The sequence below is a fragment of the Schistocerca cancellata genome, chromosome 3 (genome assembly GCF_023864275.1).
Source record: "Schistocerca cancellata isolate TAMUIC-IGC-003103 chromosome 3, iqSchCanc2.1, whole genome shotgun sequence".
NCBI classification, from domain to species: Eukaryota; Metazoa; Arthropoda; class Insecta; order Orthoptera; family Acrididae; genus Schistocerca; species Schistocerca cancellata.
The window spans coordinates 115,545,255-115,563,716 of NC_064628.1; positions in this window are offsets into that span (position 1 = coordinate 115,545,255).

Consider the following 18,462-nt stretch of genomic DNA (forward strand, 5'->3'; position numbering starts at 1 on the left):
GATCAAAACGAAAATTTCTGTTCCGACACTGACAATGTTGAGTGTTTATGGAAAAAGTTCAAGGCAATCGTAAAATGCGTTTTAGACAGGTACGCGCCGAGTAAAACTGTGAGGGACGGGAAAAACCCACCGTGGTACAACAACAAAGATAGGAAATTACTGCGAAAGCAAAGAGAGCTTCACTCCAAATTTAAACGCAGCCAAAACCTCTCAGACAAACAGAAGCTAAACGATGTCAAAGTTAGCGTAAGGAGGGCTATGCGTGAAGCGTTTAGTGAATTCGAAAGTAAAATACTAGGTACCGACTTGACAGAAAATCCTAGGAAGTTCTGGTCTTACGTTAAATCAGTAAGTGGGTCGAAACAGCATGTCCAGACACTCCGGGATGATGATAGCATTGAAACAGAGGATGACAAGCGTAAAGTTGAAATACTAAACACCTTTTTCCAAAGCTGTTTCACAGAGGAAGACCGCACTGCAGTTCCTTCTCTAAATCCTCGCACAAACGAAAAAAATGGCTGACATCGAAATAAGTGTCCAAGGAATAGAAAAGCAACTGGAATCACTCAACAGAGAAAAGTCCACTGGACCTGACGGGATACCAATTCGATTCTACACAGAGTACGCGAAAGAACTTGCCCCCCTTCTAACAGCCGTGTACCGCAAGTCTCTAGAGGAACGGAAGGTTCCAAATGATTGGAAAAGAGCACAGGTAGTCCCAGTCTTCAAGAAGGGTCGTCGAGCAGATGCGCAAAACTATAGACCTATATCTCTGACGTCGATCTGTTGTAGAATTTTAGAACATGTTTTTTGCTCGAGTATCATGTCGTTTTTGGAAACTCAGAATCTACTATGTAGGAATCAACATGGATTCCGGAAACAGCGATCGTGTGAGACCCAACTCGCTCTATTTGTTCATGAGACCCAGAAAATATTAGATACAGGCTCCCAGGTAGATGCTATTTTTCTTGACTTCCGGAAGGCGTTCGATACAGTTCCGCACTGTCGCCTGATAAACAAAGTAAGAGCCTACGGAATATCAGACCAGCTGTGTGGCTGGATTCAAGAGTTTTTAGCAAACAGAACACAGCATGTTGTTATCAACGGAGAGACGTCTACAGACGTTAAAGTAACGTCTGGCGTGCCACAGGAGAGAGTTATGGGACCATTGCTTTTCACAATATATATAAATGACCTAGTAGATAGTGTCGGAAGTTCCATGCGGCTTTTCGCGGATGGTGCTGTAGTATACAGAGAAGTTGCAGCATTAGAAAATTGTAGCGAAATGCAGGAAGATCTGCAGCGGATAGGCACTGGGTGCAGGGAGTGGCAACTGACCCTTAACATAGACAAATGTAATGTATTGAGAATACATAGAAAGAAGGATCCTTTATTGTATGATTATATGATAGCGGAACAAACACTGGTAGCAGTTACTTCTGTAAAATATCTGGGAATATGCGTGCGGAACGATTTGAAGTGGAATGATCATATAAAATTAATTGTTGGTAAGGCGGGTACCAGGTTGAGATTCATTGGGAGAGTCCTTAGGAAATGTAGTCCATCAACAAAGGAGGTGGCTTACAAAACACTCGTTCGACCTATACTTGAGTATTGCTCATCAATGTGGGATCCGTACCAGATCGGGTTGACGGAGGAGATAGAGAAGATCCAAAGAAGAGCGGCGCGTTTCGTCACAGGGTTATTTGGTAACCGTGATAGCGTTACGGAGATGTTTAACAAACTCAAGTGGCAGACTCTGCAAGAGAGGCGCTCTGCATCGCGGTGTAGCTTGCTGTCCAGGTTTCGAGAGGGTGCGTTTCTGGATGAGGTATCGAATATATTGCTTCCCCATACTTATACCTCCCGAGGAGATCACGAATGTAAAATTAGAGAGATTCGAGCATCACGGAGGCTTTCCGGCAGTCGTTCTTCCCGCGAACCATACGCGAGTGGAACAGGAAAGGGAGGTAATGACAGTGGCACGTAAAGTGTCCTCGCCACACACCGTTGGGTGGATTGCGCAGTATAAATGTAGATGTAAATGTAGATGTGTGGGCCGAGGCATTAAGCACCGAGGAGGCCAGCTGCGATGCTTGTTCTAAATTTCGTGAGGAGATCTGTGAATGGATTATAGTAATTATCTTGGAATGGGGGGAGGGGGGGGAGAGTTTTCGCACATATGTACGTGGACGCTTCCTTCCCTGTGCCGAGCACTGGTTAACAGTGGCCAAATCCGTAACAGTTGGGAATTTGTTAGCATACATATCAAATTATCATTCTGCAGATCTCGCAAGGTCTGTTGCAACTGGTCGGCGAGATTCTGACGCTGGCAGAATCAGCTAAATATTGTAGAGGAGAGTAAGAGGGCACTTCCCCACCCAGCACGGTAAAGAGGGCAAAGGCTCCTGGGACATCACAGAACATATTTCTATTCAGGGCGTCGTAGAAGGCACTTCTCCGTGAGTCATCACAGAGAGATGTGGAGTGAGATGTCTACAACTTAGAGCAGAACTCAGATGCCGGGAATGAACTTACAATTCTCGGCGACTTATGCAGCCGTCTCCCGCTCTCGTACGTCATTGGGTGCTAAGCATCCACGCTCGTTCACCGGTATCAGACGAATGCAGAGTCATTTATCATACATCACGGCTTCGTTTTGCTGATCGAGTTTTAACAGCCAGCTAGGTACACCCTCCATGCGCTTAGACGAGTGAACTGGTGATTGTTCACACTTTCTATGGCATTATTCTTTAATTCATTAATATTCTGCTTTATTGACCATATTAGCGACACATTTTCATTTCATTTCTATTATCTATCCACCCACTTGACTGTGCCAAGACTTTAGGACGTGTTTTCAATCCCTTGTTCACTTAATAATTGACTGCGTTCTTGACTCAGCGGACAAAATGTTTTTTGATAACTTTTGTCAATAAATCTGGCTTTTATAATAAACCTTAGTTTCCTTTCAAACTTTGATACATCCCATTATCAACATATCCCGTGAGTGCAGTACCCGTACTATCAAGCGTAATTGGGCTAACCGTGGTAATTTCATTAGATAAGCCGTTGTTCAATGCGTGAGCTTGTTTTTGCACGTGATGTTATAGGGTCATCGGACATAGAATCTGAACATCTCAGGAGTATGCTAAAATGCTCAACCATCGCATCACTCTTTGTTCCTGGCTTTTCCTGAACATTTAAGTACTTTCTTTTATGTACTTTGTTCGATCGGTTGAAGTATTCTGTGACCAAAGAATCTTCAGACCGGTCTTACTTTTACTTATGTTTGTCTGTCCAAAGTCTGTGATTGCTCTTTTAGAGGTATTCACTCCTATTCAAATGAGCTGCCTACTCTGGTTTTCCTTAAGTATTCACATCGTTAGCAAGCTTCAAATGTATTTCATCATTCCTCAGTATTACCGTAACCCTCTGCAGTCCACACTGATCCTTCCCGACGCTTCTCTTTAACTTTAATTTATTCTTCATCATTACTAAATTGTGATCTCAATCTACACTCATGCTCGGAATTAAGGATAATTGCAGAATGTGGTGCCACACAACGTGGCACTACACAAAGCTGGCACTAATAGCAAAGGCACATACGGAACACACACGACACAGGCCTTTAAGTGCACGGTATTGGTGATAAGTTGAGAAAACCGTCCCGAAACACATGTGCTACAAAGCTCTACTGTTTCCTGCGCTAGCATTCCGGCATCAATGTGGGATATGACCACCTTGCACGCATACACAGGTCGCACAACGGGTTGCCACGCTCTGGATCAGGTGGTCGAGCAGCTGCCTGGGTATAGCCTCCCATTCATGCACCAGTGTCTGTCGGAGCTCCTGAAGTGTCCTAGATTTTTGAAGACGTGCAGCGATACGTCAACCGAGAGCATCCCAGACGTGCTCGATGGGGTTTAGGTCTGGAGAACAGGCAGACCACTCCATTCGCCTGATATCTTCTGTTTGAAGGTACTCTTCCATGGTGGCAGCTCGGTGGGGCCGTGCGTTATCATCCATCAGATGGAAGGTGGGACCCACTGCAACCGTGAAAAGGCGGACATACTGGTGCTAAATGACGTCCCGATACACCTGACATGTTACAGTTACTCTGTCAAAGAATGGAGGGGTCTACGTGCACCAACCATAATCCCCCCCTCCCCCACACCATCAAACTACGACCTCCACACAGGTCCCTTTCAAGGACATTAAGGGGTTAATATCCGGTTCCTGGTTCACGCCAGATGAAAACCCGGCGAGAATCACTGGTCAGACAATACCTGGAATCGTCCGTGAACATAACCTTGGACCACCGCTCCAATGACCGTGTACTGTATCTCCCACCATATAAGAGAAAATCCTGTAGGGAAAGTATTAGGGTAAGACAGAAACTGCAATATATATAACAAATAAACGAAGCCGTTGCGTTTCAGAACTGTCTTGAAAAAGTTGGCGTAGGAAAGGAACAATTAAGAGAGCTCCTAAAAAAAAGCACTTCGTTACAATTTCATGAGGGGACCATTAGAGACCAGGACGATTTAAGAACAGATGAGGACGGAAATCGACCCTTTTTCAAGCAATCAGTGGCATTTATATTACGATTTCTGGAAACCACGGGAAACTTAAATCTGGATGGCGGAAAGAAATTTGAGAGCATCAGTCCATCCTGAATCTATCGTCAATCATTTAAGCTAGTAGTTAACATCCTGAGATGTTCGGAATTGAATGTTGAGTGTCGATACTTTTAACTATAGTCATTCTGACAATATTGATTATTCATCACTTGATCAGTTGTATACTGAATGACGTGCGTTGTTTTCTGAGATATAAATTATTGATATATTCGTATCATGGTGTTGTGAGCCAGTGATGCTCTGGTGCCAGAAATTGCGTAAAAATTACCACATCCTGAGTGATTTCAACAGTTAATGGCTTACTGCACGCTGCAAGAAACAAGCGACAACGCAGGCCGCATTACAAGATAAGTCCATTCCAATATAATACGATCGTATAAATTGCTTGCTTCAAAACAATGTGCATGGCATGATTCAGGAACTTTTCTTTGTGTTGCAATTGCAAGCGTGAAAACTTTTGCTCTGAGACTACTAATTTGAGAACAAAATTTTCGTTTATTCTACGTTAACGCATATGTTCTTTGTCATAATTTTATATATTACTAGATTTGAATAAACAGTATGTTCTTTTTCTTTTTTTTCCAGAGTGTAGTAATGTTCGAAGATAGTGTCTTTTATGGTATTCAATTTTTATGTTAGCGTATTTTAGTAACGCGTCAACTGTGTGTAAACGCTCTTTACAGAAGGATACAAAAGCGATCGATTACAAGGTTTCAGCATTAACGTCAATAGCGCTTTGGGAACAATTTGAATAACCGTTCATAAACACATCGTTTTCTACAATAAACAAACACTTTCCTTGGAGGGTATCTGTTAGGCGAACTGAAGTTGTTAGCTGATTGAATACAAAAGGAAACAATATTTTATTAAATCGGTAAGGCGACAGCAACAGCATTATACAGGCACGCCTGGATTATTTGGATGCGCTAAAGCCAGTAAATTCAGCGACACCTACAAAGCGGAACAGTACATTCCTGGCATGAATCAGTCCCATTCAAGCACTGTCATCTGTAAGAGAAGACGTCGTAGCATTCGGTCAAGTTCTCACTTCTAAAATTGTACCAAACGAGGTATCGCAGTGGCTCACACACTGGACTCGCGTTCGTGAGGACGACGGTTCAATCCCGCGTCCGGCCATCCTGATGTAGGTTTTCCGTGATATCCCTAAATCGCTCCAGGAAAATGCCGGGATGGTTCCTTGAGGGGCACGGAGGACTTGCTTCCCCGTCCTTTCCTAATCCGATGAGACCGATGACTTCGCTGTCTAGTCTCCTCTTCCCAAACAACCCAAACCCTAAAACTCTACGAGCTTTTACTACTGAAATTTATCAAATCGTTTATTGATGTTGGAAGAACCACACTATCGGTAGGGTTTGTATTGAAATTACTGAACTTTTAGGAAGAGGAAATTAATGGTGATCTTGCTGCACAAAAGATTCGCCCAGATTACCTGTTATCCTCTAACTTCACATCCACTGCAGCAGCTCTTAACATACATGTCTCAGGATTTTTATGTGAAAACTGTTGAAGCTTTTCAAATAAAGCAAACGTTACTAACATTCCGCATTTTTTTCTTTTGTATCTACCTATTTATACGGGTTGGCGCAGTTAAAAATAGCCCACTTCCCCACCGAATGCGAATGCAATATTTCGACTTCTAAAACAGTTTATTTCATCAATGAAGTTAGATGTTTCTCTTTGCGGTCTGTAAAATGACTTTTTCGATAGAAGAAGGAATTGGAATTGTGGAAGCAATTGTGAAAACAGGTTTGATTACGGAAACTCACAAATTTTCGAGGTCAGGTATCTGGATAAGGGACTATAAGAAAAGAGAGCAATAGAGAGTCTGTGTAAAAACTGATGCACCTACGAATCCATGCTACGAATCCGTGCAAAACATAAAACCACAAAGAATTCCTTCATTTCTCACTGCAGATGTTGTTACAGACATTCGCCGAAGAACTATTCAGAACCCAAAGAAATATACGCGTAAACTGGCCCAACAGGAGAATCTTAGGAGGAGGAGTTGCCAGCGGATATTGAAACGTCGTAATTTTGAAGCTATATCGTCTGTCGGTTGTGCAGCAATTATGGGAGGATGACTGTCAGAAGCGTGTAGATTACACCACGTGGGTTTTCAAAACATCGACGACGGGTTGTTGGATCCTTTCCATTATCTCATCAGTGATGAAGTGTGGTTTCATCTTTCCGGTCTTGTGAATTCAGAGAAAACGAAGTGCTGGGCCAAGGAGAACGATAACATGGATAGTCAGCAGCCACTCAATGATGACAAAATCGCCCTTGATGCGGTGTAACAGGAAAGCACGTCATTGGACAGATATTTTTTTGACACCATCATCAACACGGTTGCATATGTGGAAGCTTTTTATACATTTTATGCTCAACTCACTGAATATGAAAGACAATAATGTTTCTTCAAGCAAGATGGGACAACATGCCACACGTCTAAGGTATCCCTGGAACGAGTCCATGATGTCTTCACTGAGGAACGAAGCTTTTATGGCCAACACTGTCGCCGGAGCTAACAACGTGCGATTTTTTTCCTAGGAACGGTTGAAGAGCAATTTCTATGAATCAGATTCACAACCAATACATGAACTAGGAGACAACATCATACGTGAAGTTGCCGCCACCGATATCCAAACTTCACGCCGGTTGTATCTGAATATGATTAGACGTGCACAGCTGTGTAGTGATGTTGCAGGGGGTCTCCTTCAACATCTGATATAGATGTATGTGTCCTTGTAAATCCATGATAAGTCAAGTTCATCTCTTCGTTTCTGTAATTTCACTGCATTTCTTCTATACTTACACAATCTAATGTTATCAGCGCCACTGTGCATCTCAACCTAGTCCCCTGAGGGGAAACTTTATTGACACATTCCTGGGGTCAGATACATCACATGATCACACTGACAGAACCACAGGCACATAGACACAGGCAACAGAGCATGCACAATGTCGGCACTAGTACAGTGTATATCCACCTTTCGCAGCAATGCAGGCTGCTATTCTCCCATGGAGACGATCGTAGAGATGCTGGATGTAGTCCTGTGGAACGGCTTGCCATGCCATTTCTACCTGGCGCCTCAGTTGGACCAGCGTTCGTGCTGGACGTGTAGACCGCGTGAGACGACGCTTCATCTAGTCCCAAACATGCTCAATGGGGGACAGATCCGGAGATCTTGTTGGCCAGGGTAGTTGACTTACACCTTCTAGAGCACGTTGGGTGGCACGGGATACATGCGGACGTGCATTGTCCTGTTGGAACAGCAAGTTCCCTTGCCGGTCTAGGAATGGTAGAACGATGGGTTCGATGACGGTTTGGATGTACCGTGCACTATTCAGTGTCCCCTCGACGATCACCAGTGCTGTACGGCCAGTGTAGGAGATCGCTCCCCACACCATGATGCCGGGTGTTGGCCCTGTGTGCCTCGGTCGTATGCAGTCCTGATTGTGGCGCTCACCTGCACGGCGCCAAACACGCATACGATCATCATTGGCACCAAGGCAGAAGCGACTCTCATCGCTGAAGACGACACGTCTCAATTCGTCCCTCCATTCACGCCTGTCGCGACACCACTGGAGGCGGGCTGCACGATGTTGGGGCGTGAGCGGAAGACGGCCTAACGGTGTGCGGGACCGTAGCCCAGCTTCATGGAGACGGTTGCGAATGGTCCTCGCCGATACCCCAGGAGCAACAGTGTCCCTAATTTGCTGGGAAGTGGCGGTGCGGTCCCCTACGGCACTGCGTCGCAGCGGTCCGGTCCCAGGTCGACGGGCACGTGCACCTTCCGCCGACCACTGGCGACAACATCGATGTACTGTGGAGACCTCACGCCCCACGTGTTGAGCAATTCGGCGGTACGTCCACCCGGCCTCCCGCATGCCCACTATACGCCCTCGCTCAAAGTCCGTTAACTGCACATACGGTTCACGTCCACGCTGTCGCGGCATGCTACCAGTGTTAAAGACTGCGATGGAGCTCCGTATGCCACGGCAAACTGGCTGACACTGACGGCGGCGGTGCACAAATGCTGCGCAGCTAGCGCCATTCGACGGCCAACCCCGCGGTTCCTGGTGTGTCCGCTGTGCCGTGCGTGTGATCATTGCTTGTACAGCCCTCTCGCAGTGTCCGGAGCAAGTATGGTGGGTCTGACACACCGGTGTCAATGTGTTCTTTTTTCCATTTCCAGGAGTGTATTTCTCCCAGCGAGAGACCTGTTAGTTGATACAGTTACAGTAGACTGTTTGACTTTGTTAACTGAGCCATAACCCAACCTCTGCTTGCACCGTTTTATCATGATCAAAGTGAAGTCCTCGAATGTGTTCCTTTAAGTGTTAGAAACAGAGCCGGTCGCTGTGACCGAGCGGTTCTAGGAGCTTCAGTCCGGGACCGCGCTGCTGTTACGGTCGCAGGTTCGAATCCTGCCTCGGGTATGGATGTGTGTGATGTCCTTAGGTTAGTTAGGTTTAAGTAGTTCTAAGTCTAGGGGACTGATGACCTCAGATGTTAAGTACCGCAGTGCTTAGAGCCATTTGAACCATTTTAGAAACAGACGGACATCGGATGTGACCACGTCAGGACTGTATGGAGGATGATCAATGACAGTGAACCCATGACGTTGAATTGTTGCAGATGTGACAGTGCGTGTGTGCTGAAGAGGAGGGAGCTCCAAGTGTGGACGAACACAGCGAATTCGAGTCTCTATTACAGCATGCTGTTTCTCGCGCACCGGCATAGTTACAGTACACACCGGCATGTTACACACTACAATTCGGTTCCCTCGAGCGGTAGAGAGCCACAATTATGTAGACTTGAAGAATAAAGATGTAAGATGTTAAGGACGTCTGCTTTATTTAAAAATCTGTAAGTATTTTCATACAAGAAATTGGGAGGAATCGTTTTCCTGCAAGCCTGCGTAATAAATAACAGCTAAGAATGTATCTATCAGTTAAAGGAACATAATCATTGTTTTACATATCTAAATCTAGATCATAATGCTGAGATTGTAATAATAAGGCCAAGGTCACGTATTCTTGATACAAATAACGTCATCACATAGCGGTCTGCACCTACTCTGCTACGACAGCTACATTTTCTCAATAAATTACTACCGTTTCTGATCGACGTAAAACTAGTAGATTTTACTCATCTTCAGATAGCTCGAGTTCGGATCAGTGGACCCGGACAGCGGTAGTCAGTCGAGTTTCATTTAGAAGTTCCTCACTGATGAGTTGGATCGATGAACTACAGAACATCACTACTTATATCAGTGCCGTTGAAGTGCCATTCGCTACTTCAATGCAACGTAGCGTCGTATAATTCACTCTGATGGGAATCTGGACAAATCCTGAATCCGTAAGTATATTTGAAAGCACGTACTCATTAGCCATGCACCCAACTGTACCCTCCTGTTTAAGAAAACTGGTGCACAGCCGAAGAATTCAGATATTGGACTCGACTGATGATACTCGAAGGTGTCCTTTAAGTTTTGTAAACAGCTGAACATCGGATGTGATCAAGATCCTTATCGGAGCAGATTGTTGTTGGAAAAACCATGATACATTTCCCTCCGATTCGACTAACATTACTCATTGTACTAGTACGTTCCATTCTAGGTTGAATAATTAGCGAGAGCAATTGAAGCACTGCGGCAAACACTGTAATACAAATTACATCAGTTTAGAGACATCTGCGCCAGCAGGCGATATTCTACAACATTTCTGGAATTTAAAAGCAATGGGGATAACAGACGACCGGACCAGACAAGAACTTAGCATCCCAAGGACTTGCCCTTATTGAAAGGCTTCTCAAAGCCCTGCTACACCGAAGTCAAAAGAAAAGTGGCTTCTTTCTCCAGAAAACCCAACGTTCTGATGCCAAATAATCTTCAACAATTGGAGAAGAAATTTATTTTACTGTAGAAAAACAAGGCGAAGAACCATATCCTGCAATAAGTTTACGAGGTGCAAACGACAGACCACATCAACAACAGACTTGTGGAGGTCACCCCTTCTGGACATACATTGCGTGACAGAGTTTATCTGCCACATCATGCGGTAAAAAAGAAAATGTAGGTGTCATTAAATGCGGGACTGCGGGACTGTGTTCAAAGTTTCGAAGCTCGAGAAGGATGCACCCTAAGTGAATTAGTTTTCAGAAACGACTCCACACTTCCTTCCAATATTACTGAGACTCTGTCTATATTCAATAACCTTAATTACCGATGTCAAACTGTACCAAAGACGTACACCACACGATGTGCATGACTTGGAAAAAACATCCATTTCATTCAATTTTTTACATGCACCGTCATTGCGCAAAGGCCCACTGAGTATAAGAAAGATCGTAAGCGAATCCACGGCTCGCATGAAACTCAACTTGCCTTTTTCCCGCACGATATCCTGCAAATCCAAGATGAAGGACAACAGGCAGAGTTCATATTCCTAAATTTCGGGAAATCGTCTGACACAGTGTAGACTGTTAACGAGTGTCGGAGCAACAGTTTCTGAGATATGTTAGAGGTTCGGAAACTTTTTAAGTTATAGAGCCCATAAGTTACTTCCACGGCTCTCTCTTTGTCTATCTGATCTGACACACGGCAGAGCTGAGTGATCTAGGGCGCCTTGTCACGGTTCGCGCGGCTTGCCCCGTCGGGGGTTCGAATCCTTCCTAGCTAGTTTTACATTAAGTAGAGAGTAAGCGTAGGAATCGATGACCTCAGCAGTTTGGTCCCATGAGAACTTACCACAAATTTCCAAAAATATCTAACTGATCTGAAGGACAGTTGATTCTATGACTCTTAGCGGATGACGCTGTAATGTACGGCGTTGCGTTCGCAAGTGTTATCGTTGAATGGCTGCAAGAGGATACAGGATGACTTGGAAAGAATTTCTGTTCCGTGTGGTTAACGACAGCTTGGTCTTGCCTAATGCCGGTGATAGGAAAAGCAATGCTTTAATATTCGAATATACTATTGGTATTGCGCCCTCTGACACTGTCACGTCGATTATATATCTACGCGTAACGAGCATGAAGTGGTACGAGCATGTAAGTTCGGTTGAGGGAAGGTGAATGGTCAACTTACACTACTGGCCATTAAAATTGCTGCACCAAGAAGAAATACAAATGATAAAGGGGTATTCAATGGACAAATATATTATACTTGAACTGACATGTGATTACATTTTCACGCAATTTGGGTGCATAGGTCCTGAGAAATCAGTATCCAGAACAGCCACCTCTGGCCGTAATAATGGCCTTGATATGCCTGGGCATTGAGTCAAACCGAGCTTTGATTGGCTGCCCATGGAGCTTCAACACGATACCACAGTTCATCAAGAGTAGTGACTGGCGTATTGTGACGAGCCAGTTGCTCGGCCACCATTGACCAGACGTTTTCAATTGGTGAGATATCTAAAGAATGTGCTGGCCAGGGCAGCAGTCGAACTTCTTCTGTATCCAGAAAGGACCGTGCAGGACCTGCAACATGCGGTCGTGCATTATCCTGCTGAAATGTAGGGTTTCGAAGGGATCGAATGAAGGGTAGAGCCACGGGTCGTAGCACATCCACTGTTCAAAGTGCCGTCAATGGGAACAAGAGGTGACTGAGACGCGTAACCAATGGCACCCCATACCATCACGCCGAGTGATACCCCAGTATGGCGATGACGAATAGAGGCTTCCAATGTGTGTTCACTACGATGTCGCCAAACACGGATGCGACCATCATGATGCTGTAAACATAACCCGGATTCATCCGAAAAAATGACGTTTTGCCATTCGTGCACCCAGGTTCGTCGTTGAGTACACTATCGCAGGCGCTCCTGTCTGTGACGCAGAGTCAAGGGTAACTGCAGCCATGGTCTCCGAGCTGATAGTCCATGCTTCTGCAAACGTCGTCGAACTGTTCGTGCAGATGGTTTTTGTGTTACAAACGTCCACATCTGTTGACTCAGGGATCGAGACGTGGCTACACGAACCGTTACAGCCGTGCGGATAAGATGCCTGTCATCCCGACTGCTAGTGACACGAGGCCGTTGGGATCCAGCTCGGCGTTCCGTATTACCCTCCTGAACCCACCGATTCCATATTCTGCTAACAGTAATTGGATCTCGACCAACGCGAGCAGCAATGTCGCGATACGATAAACCGCAATCGCGATAGGCTACAATCCCACCTTTATCAAAGTCGGAAACGTGATGGTACGCATTTCTGCTCCTGACACGAGGCATCACAACAACGTTTCACCAGGCAACGCCGGTCAACTGCTGTTTGTGTATGAGAAATCGGTTGGAAACTTTCCTCTTGTCAGCACGTTGTAGGTGTCGCCACATGCGCCAACGTTTTGTGGATGCTCTGAAAAGCTAATCATTTGCATATCACAGCATCTTCTTCCTATCGGTTAAATTTCGCATCTATAGAATGTCATCTTCGTGGTGTAGCAGTTTTAATGGCTAGTAGTGTATGTTTAATGGGATAGTTTTATTACGGTGTAACTCATCTACAGAGGAGTCCTCATACACAACACTTGTGCGACACATTCTTGAGAATTACTCAAGTGTTTGGGATCCCTACTATGTCGGGTTAAAGGAGGACACAGAGATGAACTACCAGATATGTTATCGGTACATTTAGTCAACACACGAGCTTTACGGAAATGCTCCAAGAACACAAACAGGTATCCCTGGAGGGAAGAAAACGTTTTTTCCTCAAAAACCATATTATTAGAGTTCATAGAACTAGCATCTGCGACTGACTGCAGAACGATTTTAGTGCCACAGATTACGTCTCGTGTAATGACCTTGAGGACAAGCAAAGAGGAATCAGGGCTCGAATGGAAGCATACAAAATGCTGTTTTTTCCATTTGATGGTGAAACAGGAAAGCAGAAAAGCAGTGGTTCAAGGCACACTCAGCAAATTCCCCACGTGGTTGATTGCGGAGTACATATGTAGATGTTGACGTATTTGTAGATATAGATCAAACTTTCCTTGACGTTGGCTCCAATACAGAATGTGATACGAAAGCGTGACGCAGCCGTGTGTCGGCCTGGTGATCCACAAAGGCGGCCGGCGGTTTCTGTATTGTGTGCCGAGCTGCGACGAGGAGAGAGTGAGGTTGGCGGCGCGGCACCCTGGTGAAACCCCCTGGCAGACGCCCGCTGCGGTGATTTATCGGGGCCGGACGCGGCCTGGTTGGGCCTCGCGCCGCCCTCGTAGTGTGCGAGGAGTGCGCGCCTTCTGCAGAGGCAGCTAACTGGAAGGCCCCGGTCACGTCGGAGACGGGGCCGCCGGCGAGCTAATACGGCGCAACCGGGCTACGGCGTAGCGGCTGCTCCGCCCCGCTAACTGTCCGTACACTAGCGCTCTGCAGCCTTCCGTCGACTCCAGTCGTCGAATGGCAACCTTGACCCACGACACTATACATGGGATTTGAAAAATATTCGTCCCACTTTGCAAGGTTATGTTTTCAACACGAAAGAAGAAGGAAATTTGGAAGTACACGGTTTTTGTTATCAAAAGAACAATTTGGCCTTACAGCTGTATATCATATACATGCAAGCAGGCACAACCTTGGGATACTTTTACAAACGGGTTTTATTGAAGGAAAAGGAAGTAGAGAACAGATCCCCAATGTATGAGAAACAACTGAGATATCGCAAGAGTTTTCTCTTCCTGTTTGCATCTACCTCATTGGCTCTAGGAAAGCTTTTGTCTGTCTTGTCTGTGTAAAATTGTGGCAGGTGTTTGCAGAGTGCGGTGTCCCACTACACATATTAGCACTATTCAGAAGCATATAGAAGAATCACCTCGCAGCGTTGAAGACAAGTGCTAGTGCTTCTGATCCCTTCACTGTATCGAAAGGTGTCAGATTTTTGTTCTATTGATCCGACTACGCAACATATACGTTAACATGTCATTAGGAAAGGCTGGCTCTGAGCACTATGGGACTCAACATCTTAGGTCATAAGTCCCCTAGAACTTAGAACTACTTAAACCTAACTAACCTAAGAACATCACACACACCCATGCCCGAGGCAGGATTCGAACCTGCGACCGTAGCAGTCCCGCGGTTCCGGACTGCAGCGCCAGAACCGCTAGACCACCGCGGCCGGCCATTAGGAAAGCTCTTGACGGTTTGACTAAAGGCATCTAAATTGGTGGAAGAGATATTAACAACCTCAGAATTCCTGATAACGCTGTGCTTTCACCCAGACGCGAAGATGGACTCTGCCAGCTACAAAAAAAATGTAAACGACATTGGTCTATCGTATGGATTAGACATGAAGCCCAGGAAGTATAAAGTCATGATAATTGATCGAGGTGCGAAGGTCCAACTCACAGGTCCACTTAAAGTACAGGAATTGGTGCATTCTTCGATCTGTCTCGGGTCAACCAACTGCAGAGAGATAAGTTGTGTAGACGACATAAGAAGACAGATGACGCTTAGGCTATTGGATATGAGACAGCTCACAAAAATCTGGTAGAAAAGACCGATAACGAACTGCAGAAGGCTCGACTTGTTGAAACACCCACGACTTACGTCTTCTTTTAAAGTTGCGAAACACGAACCACTAGGCCAAGAGACAAACAGCATATTGATGAAATTGAGCTTTGTTGCCGGCGCAGGATTCTGTGCATAAAATAGACCGAAGAAAGAACTATTTTTTTATCTGTCTTCTGACTGATTTGATGCGGTCCACCACGAATTCCTCTCCCGTGCCAACCTCTTCATCTCTAAGTAGCACTAGTAACCTACCTCTTCAGTTATTTGCTGGATGTATTCCAATCTCTGTCTTCTACAGTTTTCGCCCTCTACAGATACCTCTAGCACCACGTAATTCCCACATGTCTTAACAGATCTCCTATCATCCTGTCCTCCTTATCAGAGTTTTCCACATATTCCTGTCTTCTCCGATTCTGCGCAGAACCTCCTCTTTCCGTACCTTATCAGTCCACCCAATTTTCAATATTCGCCTGTAGCACCACGTCTTAAATGCTTCTAATCTCTTCTGTTCCGGTTTCCCCTCAGTCCATGTTTCTCTAACATACACTCCTGGAAATGGAAAAAAGAACACATTGACACCGGTGTGTCAGACCCACCATACTTGCTCCGGACACGGCGAGAGGGCTGTACAAGCAATGATCACACGCACGGCACAGCGGACACACCAGGAACCGCGGTGTTGGCCGTCGAATGGCGCTAGCTGCGCAGCATTTGTGCACCGCCGCCGTCAGTGTCAGCCAGTTTGCCGTGGCATACGGAGCTCCATCGCAGTCTTTAACACTGGTAGCATGCCGCGACAGCGTGGACGTGAACCGTATGTGCAGTTGACGGACTTTGAGCGAGGGCGTATAGTGGGCATGCGGGAGGCCGGGTGGACGTACCGCCGAATTGCTCAACACGTGGGGCGTGAGGTCTCCACAGTACATCGATGTTGTCGCCAGTGGTCGGCGGAAGGTGCACGTGCCCGTCGACCTGGGACCGGACCGCAGCGACGCACGGATGCACGCCAAGACCGTAGGATCCTACGCAGTGCCGTAGGGGACCGCACCGCCACTTCCCAGCAAATTAGGGACACTGTTGCTCCTGGGGTATCGGCGAGGACCATTCGCAACCGTCTCCATGGAGCTGGGCTACGGTCCCGCACACCGTTAGGCCGTCTTCCGCTCACGCCCCAACATCGTGCAGCCCGCCTCCCGTGGTGTCGCGACAGGCGTGAAAGGAGGGACGAATGGAGACGTGTCATCTTCAACGATGAGAGTCGCTTCTGCCTTGGTGCCAATGATGGTCGTATGCGTGTTTGGCGCCGTGCAGGTGAGCGCCACAATCAGGACTGCATACGACCGAGGCACACAGGGCCAACACCCGGCATCATAGTGTGGGGAGCGATCTCCTACACTGACCGTACACCACTGGTGATCGTCGAGGGGACACTGAATAGTGCACGGTACATCCAAACCGTCATCGAACCCATCGTTCTACCATTCCTAGACCGGCAAGGGAACTTGCTGTTCCAACAGGACAATGCACGTCCGCATGTATCCCGTGCCACCCAACGTGCTCTAGAAGGTGTAAGTCAACTACCCTGGCCAGCAAGATCTCCGGATCTGTCCTCCATTGAGCATGTTTGGGACTGGATGAAGCGTCGTCTCACGCGGTCTGCACGTCCAGCACGAACGCTGGTCCAACTGAGGCGCCAGGTGGAAATGGCATGGCAAGCCGTTCCACAGGACTACATCCAGCATCTCTACAATCGTCTCCATGGGAGAATAGCAGCCTGCATTGCTGCGAAAGGTGGATATACACTGTACTAGTGCCGACATTGTGCATGCTCTGTTGCCTGTGTCTATGTGCCTGTGGTTCTTTCAGTGTGATCTTGTGATGTATCTGACCCCAGGAATGTGTCAATAAAGTTTCCCCTTCCTGGGACAATGAATTCACGGTGTTCTTATTTCAATTTCCAGGAGTGTATAATGCTGTACTCCAAACGTTCATTCCCAGAAATATCTTCCTATGTTTGCCATTGATAGCCTGCTTTTGATGACCTCCTTACTGCTTCCGTCGTTGTTTATTTACTGCCTAGGCAGCAGAATTCCTTAACTTCATCAATCCTGATGTTAACTTTCTCGCTGTTACGATTTGTTTCTTCTCGTTCCTCTTTATTCGATTTGCTCTCAATCCATATATCCTTATGTGGTACTCATAATACTGTTCATTCCATTCAGCAGACCACGTAAGTCTTCTCCACTTTCAATCAGGATAGCAATGTCATCAGCGAATCGTATCATATCCTTTCACCATCTACTTTAATTTGAGTCCTAAAAGTTTCTTTTATTCGCATCAATGCTTCTTCAATGTACAGATAACTCCTCTTGGCTGTTGAACATACTGTATATTACCCGTCTCTCCCTATAGCGTACCCCTATTTTTCACTGAAGTTCGAAGATCATGCACCATTTTACATCCTCGAACGCTTTTTCCAGGTCTACAAATTCTATGAACGTGTCTTTATTTTTCTTTACTCTACTTCCATTATCAACCGCAATGTCAGAAATGCCTTTCTCGTGCCTTTACCTTTTCTAAAGCCAAATTGTTCGTCATCTAGCGCATCCTCAATTTTCTTTTCCATTCTTCTGTATATCATTATTGTCAGTAACTTCGATGCAAGCTGATTGTACTGTAATTTTCGTACTTGTCAGCTCTTTCAGTCTTCGGATTTATGTGGGTGATATTTTTCCGAAAGTCAGATGCTAGGTGGCAAGACATTCTACACGCTAACGTCAATACTCGTTTTGCCGCCACTCCCCCCACCTCCCTCCACCAATAATTTTAGAAATTCCGAACGAATGTTTGCTATCCCTTCTGCCATATTTGATCATAAATCCTCCACAGCTCTTAGAAATTCTGATTCTAATACTGGATCCCCTATCTCTTCTAAATCCACTCCCGTTTCTTCTTCTATCACATCAGACAAATCTTCCCGCTCATAGAGGCTTTCACTGTATTCCTTCTACCTATTGGCTCTCTCCTCTGCATATAACAGTGGAATTTCCGTTGCACTTTTAATGTTATCACCGAATGTTGTTTTGACTTCCCTATTGCTAAGTCAGTCCTTTCGACAAGCACTTCTTTTTCGATTTCTTCACATTTTTTATGTAGCCATTTCGTTGTTACTTCCCTTCTCTTCCTATTTATTTCATTCCTCAGCGACTTGTATTTTTGTATTCCTCAGTTTCGCGGAACGTTCTTCTGCTTCCTCCTTTCATCGATCAACTGAAGCATTTCTTCT